This window comes from Trachypithecus francoisi, unplaced genomic scaffold (assembly GCF_009764315.1).
Source record: "Trachypithecus francoisi isolate TF-2019V2 unplaced genomic scaffold, Tfra_2.0 Lachesis_group20, whole genome shotgun sequence".
NCBI classification, from domain to species: Eukaryota; Metazoa; Chordata; class Mammalia; order Primates; family Cercopithecidae; genus Trachypithecus; species Trachypithecus francoisi.
Window position 1 is genome coordinate 8,842,790 of NW_022681466.1, and position 23,541 is coordinate 8,866,330.

At 56.1% G+C, this 23,541-nt stretch overlaps 1 protein-coding gene, 1 long non-coding RNA gene and 1 pseudogene across 13 annotated transcripts in view; all 3 read left to right on the plus strand.

Moving 5' to 3' along the window:
* SEPTIN9 (septin 9) overlaps positions 1-23,541 on the plus strand; it is a 215,970-nt gene that overhangs the window by 144,726 nt on the left and 47,703 nt on the right. The window contains exons 1-2 of one of the 12 annotated variants that reach the window (XM_033182338.1): positions 19,246-19,457; positions 20,034-20,195. The exons of 6 other annotated variants lie outside the window; for them this stretch is intronic. The gene's annotated coding sequence lies outside the window, so the exon portion shown is untranslated. Of the gene's footprint in view, positions 1-5,391; positions 5,414-19,201; positions 19,458-20,033; positions 20,196-22,547; positions 23,101-23,541 lie in introns of those variants that run through there. 5 more of the 12 variants (XM_033182334.1, XM_033182333.1, XM_033182330.1 and 2 more) reach the window with 5 other exon arrangements.
* LOC117066753 lies at positions 840-19,749 on the plus strand. The gene is made up of 3 exons (XR_004430494.1): positions 840-2,823; positions 17,751-17,755; positions 19,739-19,749. It is a non-coding gene; the product is annotated as an uncharacterized LOC117066753 (long non-coding RNA).
* Positions 12,346-15,006, plus strand: LOC117066749 (annotated as a pseudogene).

A 23,541-nucleotide genomic window follows, 5' to 3' on the forward strand; every position in this document is an offset into this window, starting at 1 on the left:
GGCAGAGGCTGCAGTGAGCCGAGACCATGCTACTGCACTCCAGCCTGGGCAACAGAGCAGTACTCTGTATCAAAAAAAAAAAAAGAAGAAGAAGAAGAACTAAGAAGCATCTGTCTTCCTGATTGAAGAGCAATCTTTGCTGGGTGTGGTGGCTCATGCCTGTAATCCCAGCTTTGGGAGGCTGAGGTGGGAGAGTCACTTGAGGCCAGGTGTTCGAGACCAGTCTGGGCAACAGAAGCTCCAAGTGTAGTGGCACTTGCCTGTCGTCCCTGCTCCTCAGGAGGCTCAGGTGGGAGGATTGCTTGAGTTAGGAGTTCGAGGCTGCAGTGAGCTGTGACCACAGCACTATACTCCGGCTCCTAGCTGGTAAGGTGAGACCCTGTCTCAAAAAACAAAACACAAACAAAAAACCAGCCTTTAACTTTTGTGATTTTAAAAATCACACCTACTTGTGACACAAACATTAAATTAGAAAATGTAAAGGAAATGATCAATAATAATGGCGTCCTCCAGACAAACACTGTTAACATGTTCGCATTTCCTTCCAGTCTTTTTCTACATAGATACTCAATACTTATTAATTTGTTTTGAACTAAATATGGTTTTCTCTGCTTTGTATGAGAACCACCTCAGCCAGGCACGGTGGTTTGCATCTGTAATCCCGGAAAGCTAAGGCAGGCAGATTGCTTGAGCCCCAGAAGTTTGAGACCGGCCTGGGCAACATGGCGAAACTCCATCTCTACAAAAAATACAAAAATTAACCCGGTGCAGTGGCACGTGCCTGTGGTCCCATCTCCTTGGGAGGCTGAGGCAGGAGAATAGCTTGAGCCTGGGAGGTGGAGTGAGCCAAGATCGTGCCACTGCACTCCAGCTTGGGCGATGGGAGTGAAATGGTGTCTCAAAAAAAAGAAAGAAGAAAAAAAAAAGAGTGCCACCTTGCCGCCTCTCCCAGGGATTTTCATCCCTTTCACTTATCGCCCAAGTCTTGCCCTATACAAGGATGAGGTCGAACAGCCATAGGAGGGTGGTACTGGATGTTCAAAGAAATGTCTCATGGCTGGCGGGACTTGGAAACACGTTGGGTGGACCCCAGCTGGGGGTGGGGGGCAGCAGGAGGACCCCTCACGTGCTCTCTCTGCGTGTTTCATGGGGCTGCCTGTGAGGCCGTGTGAACCAGAGTCTGGCTGGGAAGCCACACATTACCTGGACTCCATGGCCTTTCCTGGCAGCACAACTTTGGCCAGTACACTCAACTATGTTCCGCTCTGTAAAATGGGCTAATAGAAATGCCCACTTGAGAGAGACGTGATGAGAAACAAATGTGTTCATAGAGCGAAGTGCTTAGAACGGGTCTGGCGCAACAGGAGCCCACGTGTCACTGCTGCCGTTGTCACTGTCATCACGGCGGCCGCAGCGTTGGCTGCTCTGATTGTTTCTCCCTCATCCCTGTCACCTTGTTCCCTCTGCAGGCTCTCATTCACTTATTCATTTACAGCCAAGGCCTGCTCTGTGCCAGGCCTGGTGCTGAGAACGGGGGTAGATAGATGGGGGCTGTGCCCCACTCTCTGACCCGAGGGTTCCCTTTGCAATGTGAGGTTCTTGGAGAATGGACCCCCAAGCTGTTCCACCAACCCGTCCTCAGTCCAGCTTAACCCTTCCGTGCCCGTTTTCTGTGCTGTTAGAGGAGGAGGGGGAGGAAGGATGGGTGGAGTTTTTGTGAGGACTGAGCGGGTGGGGGCGTGTGAGGCTCTAGAAATGGTGCCTGCGGTACTCACTCAGCATTAGCTTTTGTTGTAGTTGCTGTTGGGAGTATATTCTTGGATTTCAGGACACTGGCGACGGAAGGGGAACACGTTTTCTGGAAGCCATCCAGAGGGGTCCACCGCGGCGGCTGAGCAGAGTTGCTGACTTGTGAGCTGTGGCCTGACCACAGTCACCGTTCTCATGAGGGAGGCCCCCTGCAGTCCCCCTCCCAGGAATTTCTGGGCCCTTGGCAGGGGACAGTTCAGGGCTGGGGGTGGGTGGCCGTGTCTGCAGGCTCTCTGCAGGAGCTGATTCTTGGAGTCAGAGAATCCCCTGTCGCTGTGGGGGACGTTCTCTCCCGCCCCTCCCCTCCCGCTGTGCTCTCAGCTGCTCCAACAGGATGCTTTTGGCCTGAGTGACAGAAACCCCAACTCAGAATGGCTTCAGCCCTCAAGAGAATTTAGAGCTTTTTTGTGCAAAATGAGATGCTCCAGGCATTGAGGATGCTGTGGAGGCGTCTCCGTTCCACCATCTCCAGCCGTGGTGTCCCTCTCGGTCACAGGATGCTGCAGCCATGTTCGAGGGAAGGAGAGCCTCCCTTCCTGTGAGCCAGGAAGCCCCTCCGTGCAGCCTCTTCACTGGCCATTGCCTGAGACCTGACCTAGTGGCTCCTGCCCCAAGGAGCAGAAAGGGGGTTTGCTAGGTCAGGGTGGACTGGGTGCGAGGAGCACCCCCCAACAGGGTCTGCTCAGGTGTCCCTCCTGTTGGGGCAGCAGGGAAGGGACCCACATGTGGCACTGGGACACCGAGAGGCTTTTGTGCCTGTGATGGCCAAAAGGGATGGCGCCCCAGCCACGTTCCCGCCCAACCCGAGGCCCAGCATGGCTACGCCGGAAATAGCAGCGTCATCCCCCGCACTGTCTTGGCTCGCTTTCAAGAGGCCAGAGGGGTAGGGCTGGAGCGGGCGTCTGACCTCTGGCTGGCTCCAGCTACCCGTGGACAGGCCGTGAGTGAGTCTGCAGAGGAAAAGAGATGAGGCGACCGGGACCTTCCCCTACACCTCCTGAACCCCCGTTCCTTGTGAGTGACATGGGGAGTGCACCCCTGCCCTCTCCTCCTGGGTATCCCTCACCCACGCGCCCCAGGTGCTTGATGTTGCCTGTTCGTTTTCCCTCTCTGCCCCTCCCGCCGGCCCTTCCCATATGGTCCTGATTAGGACCTTCCGCCCGCCCGTTGGTGGACAGGCAGAGAGGGGAGCTTGCTGTGGGGCCTCCCCCAATGGGGGGACTTCCCAGCACAGAGTTTTCTGGCCTCTGCAGAGACGCTGTGTGTGCCTGTGTGTGTCTGGTGTGTTAGAAGCGCTAAGCTGCAGCTGTTCTGTATGTTTTTCACGTTTCTCACTTGTCAGAGGCCCTGGGTTTGGTGTTTGTGGGCTGGCAATCTGTGTTGGGGTCTCCAGGAGGCCCATGGTGGGAGAGGCAGGGCCCCTTCTCCTTCAGTCTGGGCAGCCTTGCTTTGGCCTGCTGTCTGTGGAAAGTGCCTTAGGATGTGATGGCAAGACTGGCTGGGGCTCTGGCTCCAGGCCTGGCCCCAGCGCATGTCAGACTTACCCTCCTTGTGCCTCCGTTCACCCTGTCTGCCTGCAGGGCCTGCAGGAGCATCCTGAGAGTTGGTAGGGTGGCCTGCCTGGTGCCTGCACGGGGTCTGCTGGTGGGTTGCTGAGGCTGCGGTGAGGTCTCCATGGCCCCCTCGTCCTGCGCATCCTTCCTTTGGTGTGTTGTCTTGCTAGCACGTGAGCCCGTACTGGCTCTGAGTCTGCAGCCTGTTTCCTCACCAGGTGGCTAAGCAGAGTGGCAGGCAGGGTGGCAGAGCCCCACTGGCCTGCAGGGGACCCTCTGTGGGCTGCAGGCAGTCCCTTGTGGTTCCAGGTGCCCTGGCAGGACCTGCACCATGACCCCCGTCGAAGTTCACATCCAAGGCATTTGTGGGTACCCCCGCCCCAGACATGAGGGTTGGCATTTGCTCTTGCACGTGAAGCAAAGGTCTGTTTGGAGGAGGGCGTGGAAGCCTGGGTGTGATGAAGACAAGGACCGGTGGCCCACCCCTCTTGCACCAGGACCTTGGGTGGCAGGCCTGGGGCCTTCAGTTCTTAATTCAGGAGGGTAACCCGTCACTGGAACTACGAGTGAACTCCAGCTGTTGTTGCCATAGCTGGAGGGAAGAGGGGAAAGGAGGGGCTGCAGGGGAGCAGAGATGCTCACCCTCCCTCTGCCGGCATCAGGCTGCCGGTGCTGGACAGGGCCCCGTCAACTGCGTCAGGAGTAAGTATCCTTACCTGGAGTAAGTATCCCCTTTAATCCTCCCAACAACACTGAAATTGATTCTGTTATTATTCCCATTTCACCGATGAGGAACCCATGGCCCAGAGATGTTAAGTAACCTGCCCAAGCCTCCCTCTGAGTATGGCAGAGGGAGGGTCTGAATTCGGAAAGTCTGGCTCCCATGCCGCCATCCCTAACCACTGTCATTTACCTCTTGGGCCAGCCCTCTGATTGGAAAACCTGAGGCCCAGAGAAGTGCAGTGACTTGGCCAGTTCCGCACGGCAGGTTAGTGGCAGAGCTGAGCAGTGTCTCCCATGCCCTGATTCTGTGGCCTCTCGAGGTGGCTCACCCCTAAACATGCCCCACGTGGTGGCTCTGTTTCCTCCTGTCCTCTGAACCTGCCAGACTGTGCTCAGGCAGGGAGAAGGGGAGCGACCATGCCGGGCGGGTCGTCGTACCCCAGTGCCATCTGCCCTACGCCTGATTGGCAGCAGAGTGGCCCCTCCTTGGGGTGGTCTGGAGGTGCCAGTGGTCATTCATCCGCACAGCCCAGTCTCACACGTGTCACTCCCCAAGGATGTCGACACAGAATGAAGCAGCTAGGGGAGGCGGACGCTTTTGTGCGAAGGTGGCGTTCCTGGTAATCTGTCGTGCTGTCATCTGTGGCTGCCTGTGGCTGGCATCTCACCTCCTCCTGGCTGTCCTGCAGCCACCTTAGGGAGGTCAGTGTGTCGCCTTCATCCGGGTACAGCACAAGCTTGCCAGCACCGCCCTGTGGGATCTGGAGGCCTTTGTTCCTGAGCCCTGCCTGTGTGTAATCCGTAAAGCACGGACCTCTTAGGGGCTTCCGTTCTTCCACCTGGAAAAATCTTACACTGTTAAGGGCTTGACGCAGGGCTGGAGCATGGAGACGTTGCTGGAGGACCACGGGAGAAAGGAGTGCATGTTCTCTTGGCCTCAGCCCCGTGTGCATGTTTATGCATGGGTGCTTTGCTGTCCACACTGGGTTCCACGGCTGGGTGGGAGTTGAGTTCAGCTCGTTGGCTGCCTTTCCACCCTGCAGGCCTGGTTTGGGAGTGTGAGGATGCCTGCTGGAAGCCGATGTGCATGAAAGAGTTAATGGTGGATCCCGTTTCCTCAGCCCCCTCTCCAGCTTTCCCAGGGAAAGGGCAGGAACAGAGAGGCCTTATCTTCAGAGGAAGGGGTGGGCGGGGACACAGCGCTCTTCTGCACAGGCGCCTCTGAGCCACCCTGCATGTTTCATTCCACCGACTTCTGCAGCCCAGCTGTTCAGAGCGGATCCAGAAGGTGGAGAGAGGATTTCCAATAAGCAGAGGATGGAGTGAATGTGAGATTCATTACTGGGATTTGGCAAAGCAAAGAGCCTCACTTTCTCCCCGCAGATGGGACGGGGCGGGGCAGGAGCCAGCGGGGTGGGGGTGTCCAGCAAGAGCTCCTTCCCATCCTCCCACTGCTAGAGCGCCTAGGCCTGCTTCCTTTGCCATGGGCCCCCTCCTCCATGCAGAACCTCAGCCTGGAATGATCACATGTCCAGCTTTTCTTGCCCCCTTCCTGCCTTGCTGGAGGGAGTGGCCTGGCCCCTGCCCCCTGCCACCTACACCTCCTGTTTTGCTGCACTGGCCTCTTGGTGGCAGCTGCAGCGGAGATGGGCAGAAGCCACTTCCAGGCAGCCAGCCCCCATCCTGGGAGTGACTGAGTCCTTGGGGGCTCCTGCAGGGTGAGCTGACCATCCTGGCCCTGGTGAGGACACCCAGGAGAGGGCCAGGGTGGCTCTATTTGGGGCACAGCATAAAGAACAAGCCTAAGTGTTTCTGAGGCAGGAGGGTGCCGAAGCATTGGGAAGCTGGGTTTTAGAAGCACTGTTTGGGGTGATGAGTGGAAGATGCAGGACACAGATTCATGCGATTGTGCAGATCGCCTGACCTCACTCCCTTGGTTTACAGAGGAGGAAACTAGAGGCTGAAAGAGATGAAGTGAGTTCCCTAGGGTCACACAGCCCAGCCAGGCCCAGGGCGCAGACCTCCTGCTCTGCTTCCCCATGCCCATTCCGTTGGCATCAGCATCCCTGCCTTGACACCCCCGTGTGGCAGCTGCTGTGATTCTGTGACTCGGCACCTCCTCACCCCACCCCAGGGGGGCCCTGCGAGGGAAACAAGAACGCCCCATGCAGAAGTGGTTGGAAAGCAAGAAGCCTGGAGAGAAGTGAGGCCTCTGCGTTTTGGCCTGAGTCCAGGACTCATGGCCTGGTTCCCAGGGATGGAGCACTGACCCCTCCCTTCTACACCCCCACCCCACGCCCGCAGGAGCTCCCCGTGGGGAAGCCGGAATGAGCTGGGCTCAGAGATTGTAAATTCATCTTGCTGAGTGTGTGGCTGCCTTTATGTAACCAAGGCTCTCACGGAGGAGCCAGGGGACGGCTCTCAGCACTCCCGGGGGTCCCTCAGTGAGGTGGGAGGACCTCGGGAGGTCAGGAGGCTGCTCAAGACCCCTGCCCATCAGGGACCAGGTGAGGGCTTGTTGACCACTCTGGCCTCCTGATGCTTCTGCTGGGGAGACCCCAGAGGGGCCTGCCACCATCGCCAGTGGCCCTGGCCTGCCCTGTCGTCCTTCTGGGCTGGCCAAACTCCATGCTGCAGAAACCCAAGTGAACCCCAGTAGTGGCCTCTGGGAGAATCATCTGTCAAGAGCCAAGGATGGAGTTTCTGGGGAGGACTTTCTGCTGCCCCCCAACCCCTTTCGGGTGCATTGTCCTGTGGCGCCACTCCCTGTAGGAAAGTCAGGTGCCTCCAGAAGCTTCTCCCTGACCCCAGGCCAGAGGCGACAGTGGGGGCCCCTTGCTTGCACTGGTGACTGTGGCTGGTTGTTGGTGCCTGGCTCTGCCCTGCACTGTGCACCCATCGAAGGCGGCATCATCCTGGCCTCTCCGGTGGCTGTGCAGGGGTGAGCAGCCTACGACATATCTGCTTCCGGCATTGTGTGGGGCGGGGCTTTCAGAGGGGCTAGGGGCTTTCAGAGGGGCAGGGGGTGCTCCTGGCCTTGTGACTGAAAGGAGCTGAAGGTTTGGAGAAGCTGTTGGGCCGAGGTCAGTTCTTGTAAGATTTGGCGATGAGGAAACAGATGCTCACGGAGCTGCTCCCGTGCCAGGCGCTGCTCCGGGCGCTGCACACACTGCCTCACTCTGTGCTGACAACCAAGAGGCTGGCTCCCCCACATTTTACAGATAATGTACTCCCCCATTTCCTTAGTGGTGGAGCCAGGATTCGAACCCACACAGGCAGCCTCCTAGGCCTGTAGTCCTACCCTTCATCTCCCTCCAGGACCTGGATCTTGGGGTTGGCAGGATTATGACTCCCAGAGGTGTGTACCTCCTAATCCCCAGCACCTGGGACTATGTTAGGTGACATGGTGGGGCCAGGTAAGGTTGCTAATCAGCTGGTCTTAAAATAGGAAGATGATCCTGGATAATCCACATGGGCCCGCTGTCATCACAAGAGTTTTTAAAAGCGCAGTAGACCATCCGAGTGGTGCAGTGGGAGAGGCTTGGAAGGAGGAAGGAGGCCACAAATGCGGGCGGGGAGAAAATGCAGGAAAACACAGTCTCCCTGCAGCCTCGGGAGGGTGCCCGGCCCTGCGGACACCTTCCCTGGATCCTAGTGAGGTGGAGGGTGGGACAGATGTGTGTTGTTTGACATCACAAGTGTGTGGTCATTTGCTACAGCAGTGATGGGAATTGAATGCTGTTAGGCAGTAGTGCTCCTATCCCGGAAGAATTAGGAGAAGTTCCCCTGTGGATCTCAAGCCCTGGGAGATTCTGGGCTCCTCTCTGGACTGTTCCAGCTCTGCAATCATAGGAAAGGTCTCCCATGTCTGTTTTTGGGGGAAGAAAACCCCTTAGCAAAACCATTTCCCCTTTTGACAAATGAAGGCGAGGGTGTGGGCTGGACACGTGTTTCCTTTTTGTGGATTTTCTTTTTTTTTTTTTTTTAACACTTAGAATTCTGTAGCTGAGGGAGACTTTGGGGGTTTGTCTGCTGATTTGCAAGTGAGGAAATGGAGGCCCAGGGTAGTTAAGTGACTGGCCCAGGATCGTGCAGAGTCGTGCTGGAATATCAAGCCAGATAGCCAAGCTCCTGCTCCAAAGTGCTTTCCTCCCTGGTTGGGGCGGAGAGTTGGAGAGAGTGGACCCTGAGCAACAGCATCATTGGCAGGGGCTGGAAGAGTAGCTACTGTACCCAAGTGCTGGGGCCTCTGGCCACTTCCTGCAGGAACCAGGTGACCCGCCACGGCCCAGGCCTCTCCCTGTCTACCTGCAGCCCTGGGGACCCTCTGCCCTGAGGGCTGGGGCCTGAGAGAGGAGGTAGAAGTCCCTCTAGTCTGGCCTGCCCTCCCGGTGTCCTGCAGGCGTCTCCGGCAGCCCAGGGCTCCTAGAGACCTTGACTGGTAGGCGTCTCCACCTTTCCTCAGCCGCACCCTGTGGCCAGCAGCTTGCAGGATTTGGGCTTTTGCCTGTAGCCCTGAAACAGTCATTTTCTGAGCTGAGTGGGGATCAGGTGAGCAGATCCCCACACCTTTAACTGCTTTCTGTGATCTTTCTGTCCTGGAGGCTGGTGGGCAGCCTGGATGGTGCTTCATGGCACTTTATGACTGTCCCGGTCACTAGGCTTGTGAGTTGCCCCCCTCCTCTCGGGCATCCTGAACAGCTTCGCTGAGAGCCCCACTCTGGGCCTTCGCCTCTGCAGGCCCACTGCCTGGGGCGCCTCCTTCCCCTGGAAGCTGGGCCTCTTTGGGGACTCCTTAATAAGGGCCTTGCCAAGTGCTGCCAGATTGCCCCATCTGGTCCCCATTTGTTTCACTTACCACCCTATTTTAACTTTTATGTCTCCTCCTTGGGTTTAAGATCTGAGCAGGCAGGGTCTGTGAGGCACCCCAGGTCCCCTGATGCTGCCAGCACCCAGGGGACTCTTAGTACATATGCAGGGAGGGAAGGAATGAAGGAGATGACTTGGGAAGTCCTCCAGTTTCCGTTTGTAACTGGCATATTGCGACAAAACACTCATGGCATTTCACTTTTTTCATATACCTTTTTTAAAAATTTATTTTTATTTTTATTTTTTTTGAGATGGAGCCTCGCTCTGTCACCCAGGCTGGAGTGCAGTAGCACGATCTTGGCTCACTGTAACCTCCATCTCCCAGGTTCAAGCGATTCTCCTGCCTCAGCCTCCTAAGTAGCTGAGATTATAGGCACCCGCCACCATGCCCGGCGAATTTTTGTATTTCGAGTAGAGACAGGGTTTCACCAAGTTGGCCAGGCTAGTCTCGAATTCCTGACTTCAGGTGATCCACCTGCCTTCGCCTCCCAGAGTGCTGGGATTATAGGAGTGAGCCATTGCACCTGGCCTTCATATACCTATAAAAGAGAACTTGCCCGGGAAATCTTCCGGATGCACCTTTAGGGTTTTAAGGCACAGATACATGAAGCTCGTCAGTGAGCAGCTGCTGCTTATTCCTTTTTCACTTCCAACTCAGAGCAGCCGCATCCCAAGCGGACAGCTGCTCCCTTCCTCTTGGCTCCCTGCTGCCCACGCTCCTGCAGAAGCCGGGAGAAGAGGCAGGAAGGCGATGCATGATCATCCGCTGGGCGCCCGCACGGTGCTGTCTGCACAGGTGCCATCTCCTTTACTTGCCACTCTCCTCGAAGAGCCCTGTCCCCTTTTTACAGATGAGAGCGTTGCCCCCCAGAGGTTAAGAAATGCCCCCAGAGTCACTCAGCTCATCAGGGTGCAGCCAGATTTGAACCCCATCCTGCTGATCTCCACGCCTGCAGGCCTGGCCCGAAGAGATGGACAGCTGGGTGGTGGAGACCTTGAGACCCTGGATGGCTCCCAAATAGGGCCTGTAGCTCCTGGACGGGGAGAGTTTGGCACAAAGGGTTTGTGGAGTGAGCTGGGGGAGAAGGTGGCTTAGGGTCCCTGTCTCTGAACAAACAGATGGAGGTGCTATTCCAGCCTCCTGTCAGCCTCTGGTGTCCTGAGCTTCTGGTTCTGGGAGGAGAGAATGGAGCTGGGCTCCGTTCTGGGCTGGGCTGGTTTGGGCCCAGTTCAGACACGCTTCTTAGTTTGCCATGAGTGACGCTTTCGCCTGCCCCAGTGTCTCCGCCAAAAACATGAAGGGCTTCAGACCCCCCCACCCCGGCCTGCTTCCCTCCTGGACTTGGAGTGGGTCTGGGGCTGACAGCAGTCTCTTGCCAGATAGCCTGAGCAGCCACCATCGCCATCAGGTCTGACAGTGGGGCCCCTGCCCCGGAGGAAAAACAAGGCCCTCTGGGGGGGATTTTCTGCCGGGTGGTGAAAACAGGCCTGGAGTCAGCGAGCACCCCCATGCTGAGACACTTTGTGTGGTTTTCAAAGTGCTTTTATGTTGCTAGCCCATATGATCTTCCCCAAAACCCAATGAGGGAGGGCAGGAAGTTTGAGCAACAGCCTCTCAAGCACCCGAACAGCAGGTGGTTTCATTGCCCTCCATTTACAGGCAACTAAACTGAGGTTCAGGATGGCTACCACTTGTCTCCCCAGCCTCCCAGCCACTTAGCCACAGAAAAGGTCACGACTCTTTATGCCCCAGTAAAGCTGAAGACTTTTCTTTCCGTTTTTAAAAATGTTTACTACCCAGGGCGGTGAACACCTGGTGCCTCTGTCTAGCCCAAGATGTGAACGTTTGCCACTCCCATTTCTTTCCTCCCACAAGACCTGACCCTCCTTTTTTTTGTTTGTTTGTTTTTTTTTTGTTTTTTGAGACGGAGTCTCGCTGTGTCGCCCAGGCTGGAGTGCAGTAGTGCGATCTCGGCTCACTGCAAGCTCCGCCTCCCGGGTTCATGCCATTCTCCCGCCTCAGCCTCTGAGTAGCTGGGACTACAGGCGCCCGCCACCACGCCCGGCTAATTTTTGGTGTTTTTAGTAGAGACGGGGTTTCACCGTGTTAGCCAGGATGGTCTCGATCTCCTGACCTCGTGATCCGCCCGCCTCGGCCTCCCAAAGTGCTGGGATTACAGGCTTGAGCCACCACGCCCGGCCCTGACCCTCCTTTTGTGATGGGAACATCCTGCAGGCAGGCTGTCCTGCTTTCATAGACTTCGAGAAACGGGGTCCAAATTGCTGGCTGTGGGTGGGAAAGGCGACACTGCCGTGAAGAGGGGGAGTATTTTTCTAGGTGGGAAGAAATGCATTTCCTCTGCCCTCTTAGGTTCAGTGTTTGGGGGCCTGCGAATTCAACTCACTGAAGATAAATTAACGATAGAAAAGACAGATTTAATCACATACGTATGGGAGTTCACTAAAAAATGTGACTCAAGGCCGGGCGCGGTGGCTCAAGCCTGTAATCCCAGCACTTTGGGAGGCCGAGATGGGCGGATCACGAGGTCAGGAGATCGAGACCATCCTGGCTAATACGGTGAAACCCTGTCTCTACTTAAAAATACAAAAAACTAGCCGGGCGACGAGGCGGGCGCCTGTAGTCCCAGCTACTCGGGAGGCTGAGGCAGGAGAATGGCATAAACCCGGGAGGCGGAGACTGCAGTGAGCTGAGATCCGGCCACTGCACTCCAGCCTGGGTGGCAGAGCAAGACTCCGTCTCAAAAAAAAAAAAAAAAAAAAAAAAATGTGACTCAAAAGAGCAGAGAAGGTGGGGCTGTGGCTGGTCCGAAGGTGGTGAGTTATCTCAGCTGATTGTTCGGGGACTACAGGTGCCTGCCACCACGCCTGGCTAATTTTTTGCATTTTTAGTAGAGACGGGGTTTCACTATGTTGGCCAGGCTGGTCTCGAACTCCTGACCTTGTGATCTGCCCACCTCGGCCTCCTAAAGTGCTGGGATTACAGGCGTAAGCCACCATGCCTGGCCAAGTGGTTTTTTTTGTTTGTTTGTTTGTTTTTTTTTGAGACGGAGTCTCGCTCTGTCGCCCAGGCTGGAGTGCAGTGGCCTGATTTTTTTTTTTTTTAACTTTGGGCGCGTATACCATCTTAATAGGGGAAAAGGAAGGGGCAAGAGTACGTATTATGGGCCGGGCACGATGGCTCACACCTGTAATCCCGGCACTTTGGGAGGCCGAGGCGGTCGGATCACCTGAGGTCAGGAGTTCCAGACCGGCCTGGCCAACATGGTGAAACCCTGTCTCTGCTAAAAATACAAAAAAAAAAATTAACTGGGCGTGATGGCACATGCTTGTAATCTCAGCTACGGGGGAGGCTGAGGCAGGAGAATCACTTAAAACCTGGGAGGTGGAGGTTGCAGTGAGCCTAGATCGTGCCACTGCACTCCAGCCTGGGCAACAGAGCCAGACTCCGTCTCAAAAAAAAAAAAAAAGAAAAAATGTAAAAACGCATGTTGCAGGTACCTGCTAGTGGAAGTTGCAGCTTAACAGGAGGTAGGGCGAGCACTTCTTAGAAAGGAGGAAATGGGCCCTCCTGCTACAGAGACCCACAAACATAGACTGAGGCCTGCCGCATAGGAGACTTAAAAGAGGCAAAGGTGAATTAGAGTCAGGGTCTCCAAGTCAGGGTCTGACTCTGGGGGTGGGGGTCACATATGATAGAGGATGTCAGGAGGGCTTCCTGGAGGTGGTGACATTTGCCAGGGGGGTTTTAGGTGGGTTTTGCGAGACAGTGCGGCCTGGCTGAAGAGTGTAGGCTCCTTAGACAGGAGTGGGAATTCAGGCTTGAAAGTGAGTTGTCAGATTGCCAGGGTCCTCGAATGCAAGGGAAGAATTTCGACTAACAGAGGAGCCTGGGAAGCTGTTTGGGAAAAGGAGTGATGAAGTGGGAGGGGTCATCCAGCAGAGCCCTGCCTTGGTGGGAGGTAGCGAGATGGGAGGTGGGCATTGGTGAGGGACGATCCCAGTGGTTCAGGGGAGCAGTCATAGGGTGGAAACTAACCTTGTGGGTCTGGGCAGGAAGGGACTGATTTGAGACACCGGGAAGAAACAGCCAGTAGGACTTTGGTGAGAGGCCTGGGGGTCGGGGAGGGGGGTGCGGGGAGTGGGAGCTTGAGTCTTCGAAAACGGGCAGTGTTCCAAGGGGTAGACCTGAGGCAAGATGTGGAGAAGCAGCTGAACTGGGAAGCTGGAACGGTGGTGTGGTCGCCCCAGGAGACTAAATCGGGGGACGAGGGGACCCCTGGGAGCCATCCAGACCCCAGGACTAGGGAATACGGAGGGGAGAAGGAGGGGAGAAGAACCAGCTCCTGCGTGTCAGGCACTGCCCTCAAGGTCAGATGGGGTGGGGCTGGATACTGGCCATGAGGATTTTTTCAAGAACTCCGTTAATAGTGAGATGGGCGGACACCAGATGGCGCGGGTTAAGAAGTGAGTGGGCGGTAGGAAACTAGAAGCTGCAGTGTAGACCCACTTTGAGAGGTTGGGCTCTTCAGACCGGGAGAAAGTTCACAGTTTTGAGGAGTTAGGTAGGTCAAAGGAAGAGAGGGTTTGCGTGTTTTTGAGATTGGGGCATCCTGAACGTTCTCCCGGGCCAAGTGAGAAGAAACCAGAAGAAAGAGGAACATGTCACCCGAATGTGCCCAGCAGCTGCACTGCCTCACAGAGAAACTGTGCAGAGGCCCCTCTGTCCCACCATGCCTGCCTGGGGATGGCCTTCACTCGGGCTACTCGGGGTTCCCCCAGCCTGTCCACCCAAGGGCGACAGGGGCTGTGGGTGCTCCCAGCCCCTTTTGGAGGTCGGTCTGTGGGTAGGAATGTGGGCTGCCTTGGGGCGTCACGGCTGCAGATGCATACCAGCCATCAGAACAACCCTCCTGCTCCCTGGCCCGTCCCCCTGCACCCCCATGAAGAAGCGCGGCCATCGGCCCGCAGAGAGGGAGGGATATTGTTCTTGGCATTTGATGGGAAGCATCTGCTGCATCCCGCTGGGGTGTTGTCCAGGATGGATTGGAAAAGAGTTGGCAGGAAGGCTGAGCTCTGTGCTCACAACCTGGCTTGGTGGTAGCCGAGGAGCTTGGCAGGGGCAGAGTGCAGGACCTGGGAACTGGGGGCCCGTGCATGTGTGCGTGCACGTGTGTGTGTGTGTGTGTGTATCTGTATGCACATGTGTGTGCTGGGGGGTGGGGAGGAAGCTGAGAAACCACATCCCCTCCTCTCTGCTGCTGTGTTGCTGCGTGCTTCAGCAGCACGTGGGTGTCACTGCACTTCCTGGCAGGTGTCAGCCTCCAAGACTGTTCTGGGCTCTTCTCCCAGTTGGCTCAGTTGGAGGTGGGAGTCCCAACTGTCCCCTGTGGCTTCCAGAGTGGGACCTTGCTGCGGGACAGGCTGACCAGTGCTGCTCCCTCCCCTTTGACCCTTCTGTTGGGTGGGTCACCAGGAAGGACTGTGGGCATTGCCCACAGACAGGTGGACATGTGGCAAGGACACCTTGAGGCATCTTTCTGATGCCCCTCGAAGGGGGCACTTTGTCAGCTTTGAGATGAGTCTCTGTGGATGTGGGAAGCTCACTATCTCAAGAGCAGCAGCCTTCGAAAATTCGACACAGACCCCCGAGTGGGGCGGGTGGGGGATTCTGTCCCACTCACTGGCTGCCTGGCAGAGTTCAGCTCAGCTCTCAGCCTGTGTTTCTTCATCTGCACGAGGAAGCGCCTGTGTTGCTGTGGGCGGAGGAATGGACTGAGGGCTACATTCGCTTCCTGTTGCCACCGTAACTGCTTAGCACAAACTCAGTGGCTTAAAGCAACAGAAACTTCTTCCTTTACAGTGTTAAGGGTCAGAAGCCGGAGATCAGTCTCACCAGACTAAAGTCAAGGTGCTGGCAGAATTCATTCCTGCCTCTTCCAGCTTTGGGCAGGAGGTGCTGCTGGAGTTCCTTGGCTTGTGGCTGCATCCCTCTAGCCTCTGCCTCCATCCTCATATAGCCTCCTCCTTCTCTGCAGTGAGATCTCCCTCTGCCTCCCTCTTTTTTTTTTTTTTTTTTGAGATGGAGTCTCGCTCTGTCCCCCAGGCTAGAGTGCAGTGGCATGATCTTGGCTCACTGCAGCCCCCACCTCCCAGGTTCAAGCGATTCTCCTGCCTCAGCTTCCCAAGTAGCTGGGATTACAGGCATGTGCCACTACACCTGGCTAATTTTTGTATTTTTTGTACAGACAGGGTTTTGCCATGTTGGCCAGGCTGGTCTCAAACTCCTGACTTCAGGTGATCTGCCTGCCTCAGCCTCCCAAAGTGCTGGGATTGCAGCCATGAGCCATCACACCTGGCCTGCCTCTCTCTTAAAGGACGCTTGTGATTTGGGGCCCACCTGGGTAATCTCTTCATCTCAACATCTTCAGTTACATCTACAGAGTCCCTGTTACCACATAAGGTAACACAGTTTGGGGAGGGAGAGTTATTCAGCCTACCCTGGGAGCTTGTGGTGTATCTCAGGGCCCTTTTGATTTTAAGATAAAAGCAAGAAAACAAACTTGTTCAAGGGGAAAAAAAGGACATGTTGAATTCTGTTGTTTTAAATGTATATTTTTTTATTGTGCTAAAATACACAGAACATAAAATTTCCCATTAGTAACACTGAGTACATACACAGTGTTGTGCAACCATCACCACTATCTAGTGCCAGAACTTTTTCATCACCCCAAAAGAAAACCCCGTATCTATGAAGGACTCACTCCCCCTCTGCCCTCTCTAGCCCTTGGCAGCCACCAGAATGCTTTCTGTCTCTATAAATTCGTTTTTAATAAGTGCAATTCTGTGTGACTTTAAAATAAATAAACATGAGCACGATGAGTTGCTTATTGGAAGGATGTCCATGCGGGCAGGCCGGCGTGTGGAATGCCTAGGCCTCCGGAAGGGCAGGAGTTGAAGGGGTGTGGATGTGCTGCCCTCTCCTCCCCTTGCTCCTTCCTTGGGGTCACTGCCTGAGTATCCCTCTTTGCAAATGGCCCCAAATAGTGTCTCAGCCCCCACGTCTGCATTGCCTCCTAGCTTCAGGACCCTCCACCAAAAAACACTCCAAGCGTCAGACTCACTCCTGGGAAAATTCCAATGGCCTCATTCTCCCTTTTGAGCCAGCCAGGCCCCGCGGTCTGTGGCAGGCTGCCTTTGAGTCGGGTATGTCCCGGCCTGAGCACCTATGAGCTAGGAAAGCAGGACAGGCACACCCAGGGAAGGGGAAGAGTCGGCAGTCACAGTAATTTATATCTTTGGAATCATCTAAGAGATACTTAGCGTGTGCCTAGAACTTTCATTTCTTTATTTGTTTGTTTTTTGAGATGAAGTCTCGCTCTTTCGCCCAGGCTGGAGTGCAGTGGCGTCATCTCATCTCACCGTAACCTCCTCCTCCTGGGTTCAAGCGATTCTCCTGCCTCAACCTCCTGAGTGGCTGGGACTACAGGCGCGCACCACCATGCCTGGCTAATTTTTGTAGTTTTAGTAGTGACGGGGTTTCACCATTTTGGTCAGGCTGGTCTTGAACTCCTGACCTCAGGCGATCCACCTGCCTCAGCCTCCCAAAGTGCTGGGATTACAAGTGTGAGCCAACACACCCAACCACATTCATTTCTTAGGAGAAGCTCTGCATTTTCTGCCAGTGAAATGTTCCCAGGCGGGTGACACTGATGGCGGGATCTGTGGTCTCACCAGTGTCTTACAGAAGATGCTGCTGTGTGTTTCACCAAGCTGTGTCCTATCGTCCTCTAAATGTGGCTTGTAGACATGGTGCTGAGAATGATCTGGGAGGCTCAAATCATAATAGGATCCAAATCAACAGCTCTCTGATGACCTGGTATTATCCTAGGATCAAATTGAGACTATCCGAGGATGGGTGTGGTGGCTCACGCCTGTAATCCCAGCACTTCAGGAGGCCAAGGCGGGCGAATCAGTTGAAGTCAGCAGCTGGAGACCAGCCTGGCCAACATGGTAAAACACCATCTCTACTCAAAATACAAAAAGTAGCCGGACATGGTGGTGTGCACCTGTAGTCCCAGCTACTTAGGAGGCTGAGGCAGGAGAATTGCTTGAACTCAGGAGACGGAGGTTGCAGTGAGCCAAGATCGCACCATTGCAATCCAGCCTGGGCAACAGTGCAAGACTCTGTACCCGCCCCACCACCAAAAAAAAAGAAAAAAAATTGAGATGATCCCAGCTGCACTGTCCAGCATGATTGCCGCTGGCTGCATGGGGCCATTGAACACTTGAAATGTGGCGACTCCAAATGGAGAGGTGCCATGTGTGTGAAATGCACTCTGGGTTTCAGAGTCCTAGCAAGGGGGATAGAAAAGAATGTCAAATATCTGTCATTTTTACATTGATTACATGTTGAATTGATAATATTTTGGGCTCTGTTAAGTGAATGATATTAAAATGAATTATCACCTGTTCTTACATTTTTTTAATGATTCTTTTTTTTTTAAAAAATACAGGGTCTCACACTGTTGCTCAGGCTGGAGTACAGTGGCATGATCTTGGCTCACTGCAAACTTTGCCTCACATGTTCAAGTGATTCTCCTGCCTCAGCCTCCCGAGTAAGCTGGGATTACAGGTGGCCGCCACCACACGTGGCTAATTTTTGTATTTTTGGTAGAGACAGGGTTTCGCCACGTTGGCCAGGCTGCTCTCAAATTCCTGACCTCAGGTCATCCGCCCGCCTCAGCTTCCCAAAGTGCTGGCATTTACAGGCGTGAGCCACTGTGCCTGGCTTGTTCTTACATTTGTTATTGTGGCTGCTGGAAAACGTAAGGTTGCGTCTGTGGCCCGTGTGCCATTTGTGCTGGAGGGTTGGACCGAGGGGCAGCCGAGAAGGCTTTGTGGCTACTCTACCTGAACGCTGAATGTGTGCTGAGTGGTGGAGAACTTTGAGAAATCCTGAAGGACAGAGGCTCTGCGTGGGGGATGCAGCCCCAGGCCGGAGATGCCCTCTCTGTGCTCTGGAGACCCTCATTTGGTGACAGCAAGAGGAACCACTGCAAGAGGGGCGGCCACCTCAGCAAAGCACCCCGGCTGCTGGCCGCCCAGGTCAGGAATCCAGAGGCAGAGGAGGGGAGAAGGCTGGGCTTGGAGGAGAGCAGGGTCATGGGCCCTGGGAAAAGTCTGGAGGGGCCGGAAAGCTGGGGGATAGATTGAGGCCAGAGGCAAAGAGAAGGAGGTTCGGAGAGGAAGACCAAGGAAGAAAGGTTCTGCCCTCGGGGAGGGAGGGAGGAGGCTGATGGGGTAGGGGCATGGTGGAAGCTGAATCTTCGAGGCTTGCTGTTGACCCTGACACCTGGCCAGAAAGGAGTTCCTTCCAGCATCCTTTGTCAGTGGTTTCTGGAGCTGCCCTTTAGGGGCCAGTGACGAGGGTGCCATGGGATGGGCTGCAGGCAGTGGAAAAGACAGACTCTTCTCACTCCCAGTGCTGGGGAAATCAGCTTCTTGGAGGAAGGGGGAGCCATATTTTCTGAGTGGCTGCACTTCCTGGCCTAGACACGTGTGTCTTGCTGTAATTTTGGCGACTGGTGTTGGTGGTACCCATTTTATGGATAGGGAAGGTCAAATTCCACAGATGTTGAGCGACGGGCCCAGGGCCTTGGATTTCAGTTTGACTCATAACCCACGTCTCTGATCTGCCACCAGCCTCCCTCCCATTCAGATGGGAACAGAGACTCTGGGCATGCAGTCCCCTCCCAGACACTCCCCCAGCTCTGGCCTGGCGCCCGGAGACCAGTGGTAGCAGCTCCCATTCACTGTGAGGTGGGGAGGGCTGTGGGACCAGGAGTCCTTAGGGGGAAAGTTGGCCATGAGGAGTGGGAAGTGATGGGTTAGATGCCAGTGACTGCTGGCTGGGGAGCCGCTGGACGTGGCTGGCCTGTGTGGCCAGTGTGGCAGGTGCCCTGGGGCTTCAGTCACCCCCAGCCACAGGTGGGGGTGTGGGATGGGAAAGGTGGAAGTGTGTGGAACCCAGTGACCATGAGGTCCTGTAGGGGCTGCCTGAGGGCGTAGCCTCCAGAATTCAGCCCCTGGCCCTCAGAAGGTGTCACCAAAGGCTTCTTTGCACTTGAGCGAATCCCTCCCAGCCCCCAGCAAGCCCTCCGAACCAGCCCACTCCCAGGCGCGCTCTCCTAGTGTGGGAGTGGCCACGCCCCTGCTGGGAGTGACTCACTGGGGTTCAGAGGTCGTGGCACTGAGATGGGTCTGGCAGATCCCAGCGTCCAGGCCCAGCCCCCACAGTGTCAGCTCCCTCCTCTGGGGACCCCCTTGCTTGTGCCCCTCTGGGTCCCAGCACATCCCAGGCCTGCAGGGAGGGGGAGAGGAAGAGACTGACTCACTGGCCAGGTCCCCCAGGGGCTGGAGAGGCTGGAGAGGCAGGAGCTGGATCGGATCTGAATCCAGAGGCTCTCGGAAGAAGAGCTCAGGGTGAGCTGCGCCCCCATCCCCTGCCCCTCCTCTCCTGCTCCTTCTTCCTTCCGTGGTCCCAGCCAGCAAGCACCTGGGGTAGAGGAGACAAACCCACGTGGCTGTGTTCCAACCCTGCCTGCAGGTCTGAATGGCTTTCTGGGGTGGCTGATCATGCCCCCTGAGAGCCCAGCTGTGGGGATGTCTGAGCAGGTTGGTGGGGGAGCACCTGGGAAGCAGGGGCATTGGGCAGAGCACAGGGAGAGAGGGCGTCCAGGTCAGTTTCAGGACCTGGTTGGGAGGAGGGGGCTCCTCACGGGCACCGCCTCTGGCAAGCTCAGGGACAAGGGCGAGGACAGTGTGGCTGGAGGTCCCTAGGAGCCTCTTCCCCTCTCTTCCTAGCGGCTCCCCCTCGCTCTTCCCAGGGACCCTGTCACTTTCCTCTAGCGAGTGGCAGCTCCTTGGCATCCCTCCCGTGCCTCCAAGTTGCTGCTGCACCGGGCCTGCTGCTGGGCTCCCCTATCTCTGCCTGCCCCTCCTCCTGCTCCCCTCGCCCTGCTCCCTTGGAGCAATTCCCCACCGAGCCTCCCTTCCCAGGCAGTCGAGGTCCCTCCCTACCTCTGCCCCACGCTCTGGGAGGCTCCTTGTTCCGCGGCCACAAAGCCCCTTTGATCCTCTGCTCGGCTCCGAGCCATGTGACCCGGTGGGCGGGCCGCGGCTCTCGGCGCGTCCAGCGCAGCCCGACGTTCCGCTGCTGGGGTGAGTCCTGCTCCTTTGTTCTTCCCAGCCTTGCACCACTGGCTCGGGGGCTCTCAGGTGGCGCGGCTGTGAGGCGGGCCCCGATGGCCACGGTGGCGGGGCCGGGAGCCACGCTGTCCCTGGGCCCCAACCTGAGGCCGGCAGGACCGAGCGGGGTCCCCAGGAGAGGGGTGGCGGGGAGCTTGGTCTCCACACGGGGACCAGATTTTCAGCCTCAAAATAGAAGAATAGGGCTTTGTGTGGTCACAGCTATCTCTTTGTAAATATTTGGCCAACTAAGCTGAGTGGCTGAGTCTCCTCCTGCCGGGAGCTTCTTGGAACATGTTTCCTTTTCGCAAGGGGTTTCCCTGGCTTCCAGGAGGGCCAGGAAGAAATTCGAATTGGCCACCACTTTCTCTACAATCACTCCGCTCAAGTTATCACCCCTTTGGGCTCCTGAAGACTGGCTGGCTGGAGGCTGGAAATGCAGTAACCCAAGCTCCCCGCAGCGCCAGCACTGGGATCCGGGGAACTGCTGCTACAGCCCAGCTCTGGATTCCTGGATATGTTGGAGATGTACAGGGTGTTCCTGGGAGGAGCGGGGAGGGAGGGTGCTGCTGGCGGGGCTGGTCTGCGTGTGCTTTGCTTCTCTACAATGGCATGGGGGGTGTCGCCATGCAGAGTCATGTCAGTGAGCAGGGGCTGAGGGAACTCCCTAACGGACCTGCTTTCAGAGGGGCTTTTCATGCTGGGAGAACCCCAGAGACTAAAGTCATGCAGCCAACAGAGGATGGTCCCTGGCATCAAAGCAGGGAGGTGCCAGGAGCTTTGCAGGCAATGCCATCTGCTCCTGAAACGCCATCCCAGTGACTCTGGGAACTGACTCAGCCTCCAGCCTGCTACACTTCATCCCTGGCCCCTCTCTCTTTGCTTTTTGACATGAAATCTGCTGTGTTTTGGTCAGAGGTTTGGGGAACAGCTCTCTGCTCATCTAAGATAAGTTTGTAATTCCTTTCCCAGAGAAAAATGTGCCACCCGGAAGGAGGTTGAGCAGTAGTTTTCTGGCAGGTCTGTTCTGGGCTGTGGGGACAGCACCTGCTGGATCAGGACCGAGTTGGAATTTGGTTTGGATCCCACATGAGAAAACCTGTTAGAAGAGGAGGAAGCAGAAAAAGGCCCCATTCCCTAATAATGGTGTGGGTTTTCCTCCTCCATTCATTGCCACCTTGCCTTGAAACTAATGGGGCCTCGTGTGTTTCTGTGAATGTCACTCTTTTTGGCTAACTCCCCTGGCAGCTCCAGGAACTCCTTTGCAGGAAAAGTAAGAAGGTGTTTGCTTAGCATCTAGCATGCGAGTCCTCGTTGGAAAGGTGGGATTCTTGCTTCTCCTTCTTGGGTCTCTTTTAGGCTGAGATGTGGCCAAGGAAGGTCTGTGGTATGGCTCACCTTTTTTAACACCTGTCTCTGGAGACCTGAGTTGCCGCGGACCCCCGGCTTGCCCCTCTTGTCCTCTGGTCATTTCTGTGTCGGGGTGTCTGAGAAACTATTGCATTGGCCGCTTTGTGTATGTTCCCACCAGCCCCCGCCCCTGTAGGCTGTCATTGTGATGGGGCCGATTCAGCTGCGGTGGGGAGGAGCCACTGTGCGTGCATGGGGGGTGGCGTGGGGCATTCTGGGATGAGAAGATGCGACTTCTGCCCTGAGAGCCCTGTTTTAATGGAAGGCGGGGGCATAGTTGCAGGCAGAAGCCATTGAACACTGTGGTCAGACCAGCATTCCATGTCAAAAATGGCCTTGTCAGCCAGGCGCAGTGGCTCATGCCTGTAATCCCAACACTTCAGGAGGCCAAGGCAGGCAGATCACCTGAGGTCAAGAGTTCGAGACCAGCCTGTACAACATAGTGAAACCATGTCTCTTCTGAAAATACTGGCTAATCCGGGCATAGTGGCACGTGCCTGTAATCGCAGCTACTCAGGAGGCTGAGGCAGGAGAATCACTTGAACCTGGGAGGAGGAGATTGCAGTGAGCTGAGACTGTGCTGCTGCACTCCAGCCTGGGCAACAAGAGTGAAACTCCATCTCAAAAAAAAAAAAAAAAAAGGCCTTATCTGGGCCTGGGATCTGTCCTCCGAACACTGGGCCCACTGTGCTCCACAAGGTTCTGGGCTTTCACCCCAGAAACCCTAGACCCGCTTGGGCAACCAGAGTCTCCGGGTTGACCACTCCCCAGCCCTGGCCAGCCTCCTGGGCCACCATAGTCTCCCAACTTCCTGTTGTGCCACGGCTGGTCCGAGCTGCTGTTATCAGACAATGCGAGGCACTTCCACAGGAGGGGACCACCCTATCCTTAGGAGCCCCTTCTCCCTGTCCCCAGGCCTGGTGCAGTGTGCGGCTTCCCTTCTGGTGTCAAAGGTCTCAAGGTCCCTTTAAGAAGCCTGTCACCGCCGCCAGCAGCTTCCGTTATCTGTTTCCTCTGTACATGTCAGCCTTTCCCATACACCCCGGATGTTTAGGGCTTCCGCCCTCTCTCCCTGGCCGAGGCTGTGGGAAGAGGACTTTATTTCAATGCTTGAGAGCAGGGTCAATGGCCGGGGTGAGCTGTGGGGCTCCTCCCCACCGGCCCCTCTCTGCAGCCCTCACCTTAACATAGGGCATTGATACCACCTGGGCTTTGGGAAGACTCTGGAGGCTCCCAGCTTCCCACAGCCACTCTTTGGGAAAGAGGCTTCCTGAGGGACTTGGAAGGGACTGTGACCCTTGGCTGGGACTCTAGTCCCAGAGTTCTGCCTTCCAGTGCCGAGCTTTGATTTGTTTGTTGAGTGCCAGCCCGGTTCCCGGACAGGTAGGGACCTGTTCCCGGAGCTCAGCAGAGCCTTGGGAAGCTTTCCCAGGGGGTTCCCGAGGGTGGCGGCCATGCCCAGTCCGCTGTACGTGTGAGTTTGTTTGATGAGGAATTGGCTGGGAAGGCGCGGGTCTAATTACAGGCCCATGAGGGTCCCTCTCGCCCCCACCCAGGAAGCGGCGGAGATCCTGGCACACTCAGCACCCAGGCCTGTGCCTGCCCCGCTGGCGGCGGAATCATGGGAGCCTTGCTCCAGGGCCTGTGGAGCAGCAGTGGGAACCTTCCCCACCTCAGTCCCTCCCAGGGCTGGCTGTTCAAACTCGCCGCAGCTCAGCCTCTTCCTCCTCTCTTTCATCAACCCTGGGAATCGCACACTGCCCACCGGGCTCGGAGCGGGTGCAGGAAGAGAGAGCTTAACACCCAGAGGCCCAGGCCTTCTGCAGGTGCCTGAGCTGCCGTGGCCTGATCTGGGTTCCCTGCTCGAACCATCACAGTAGAGTTAATGATCTGCCTGCAGGAGTTGCTT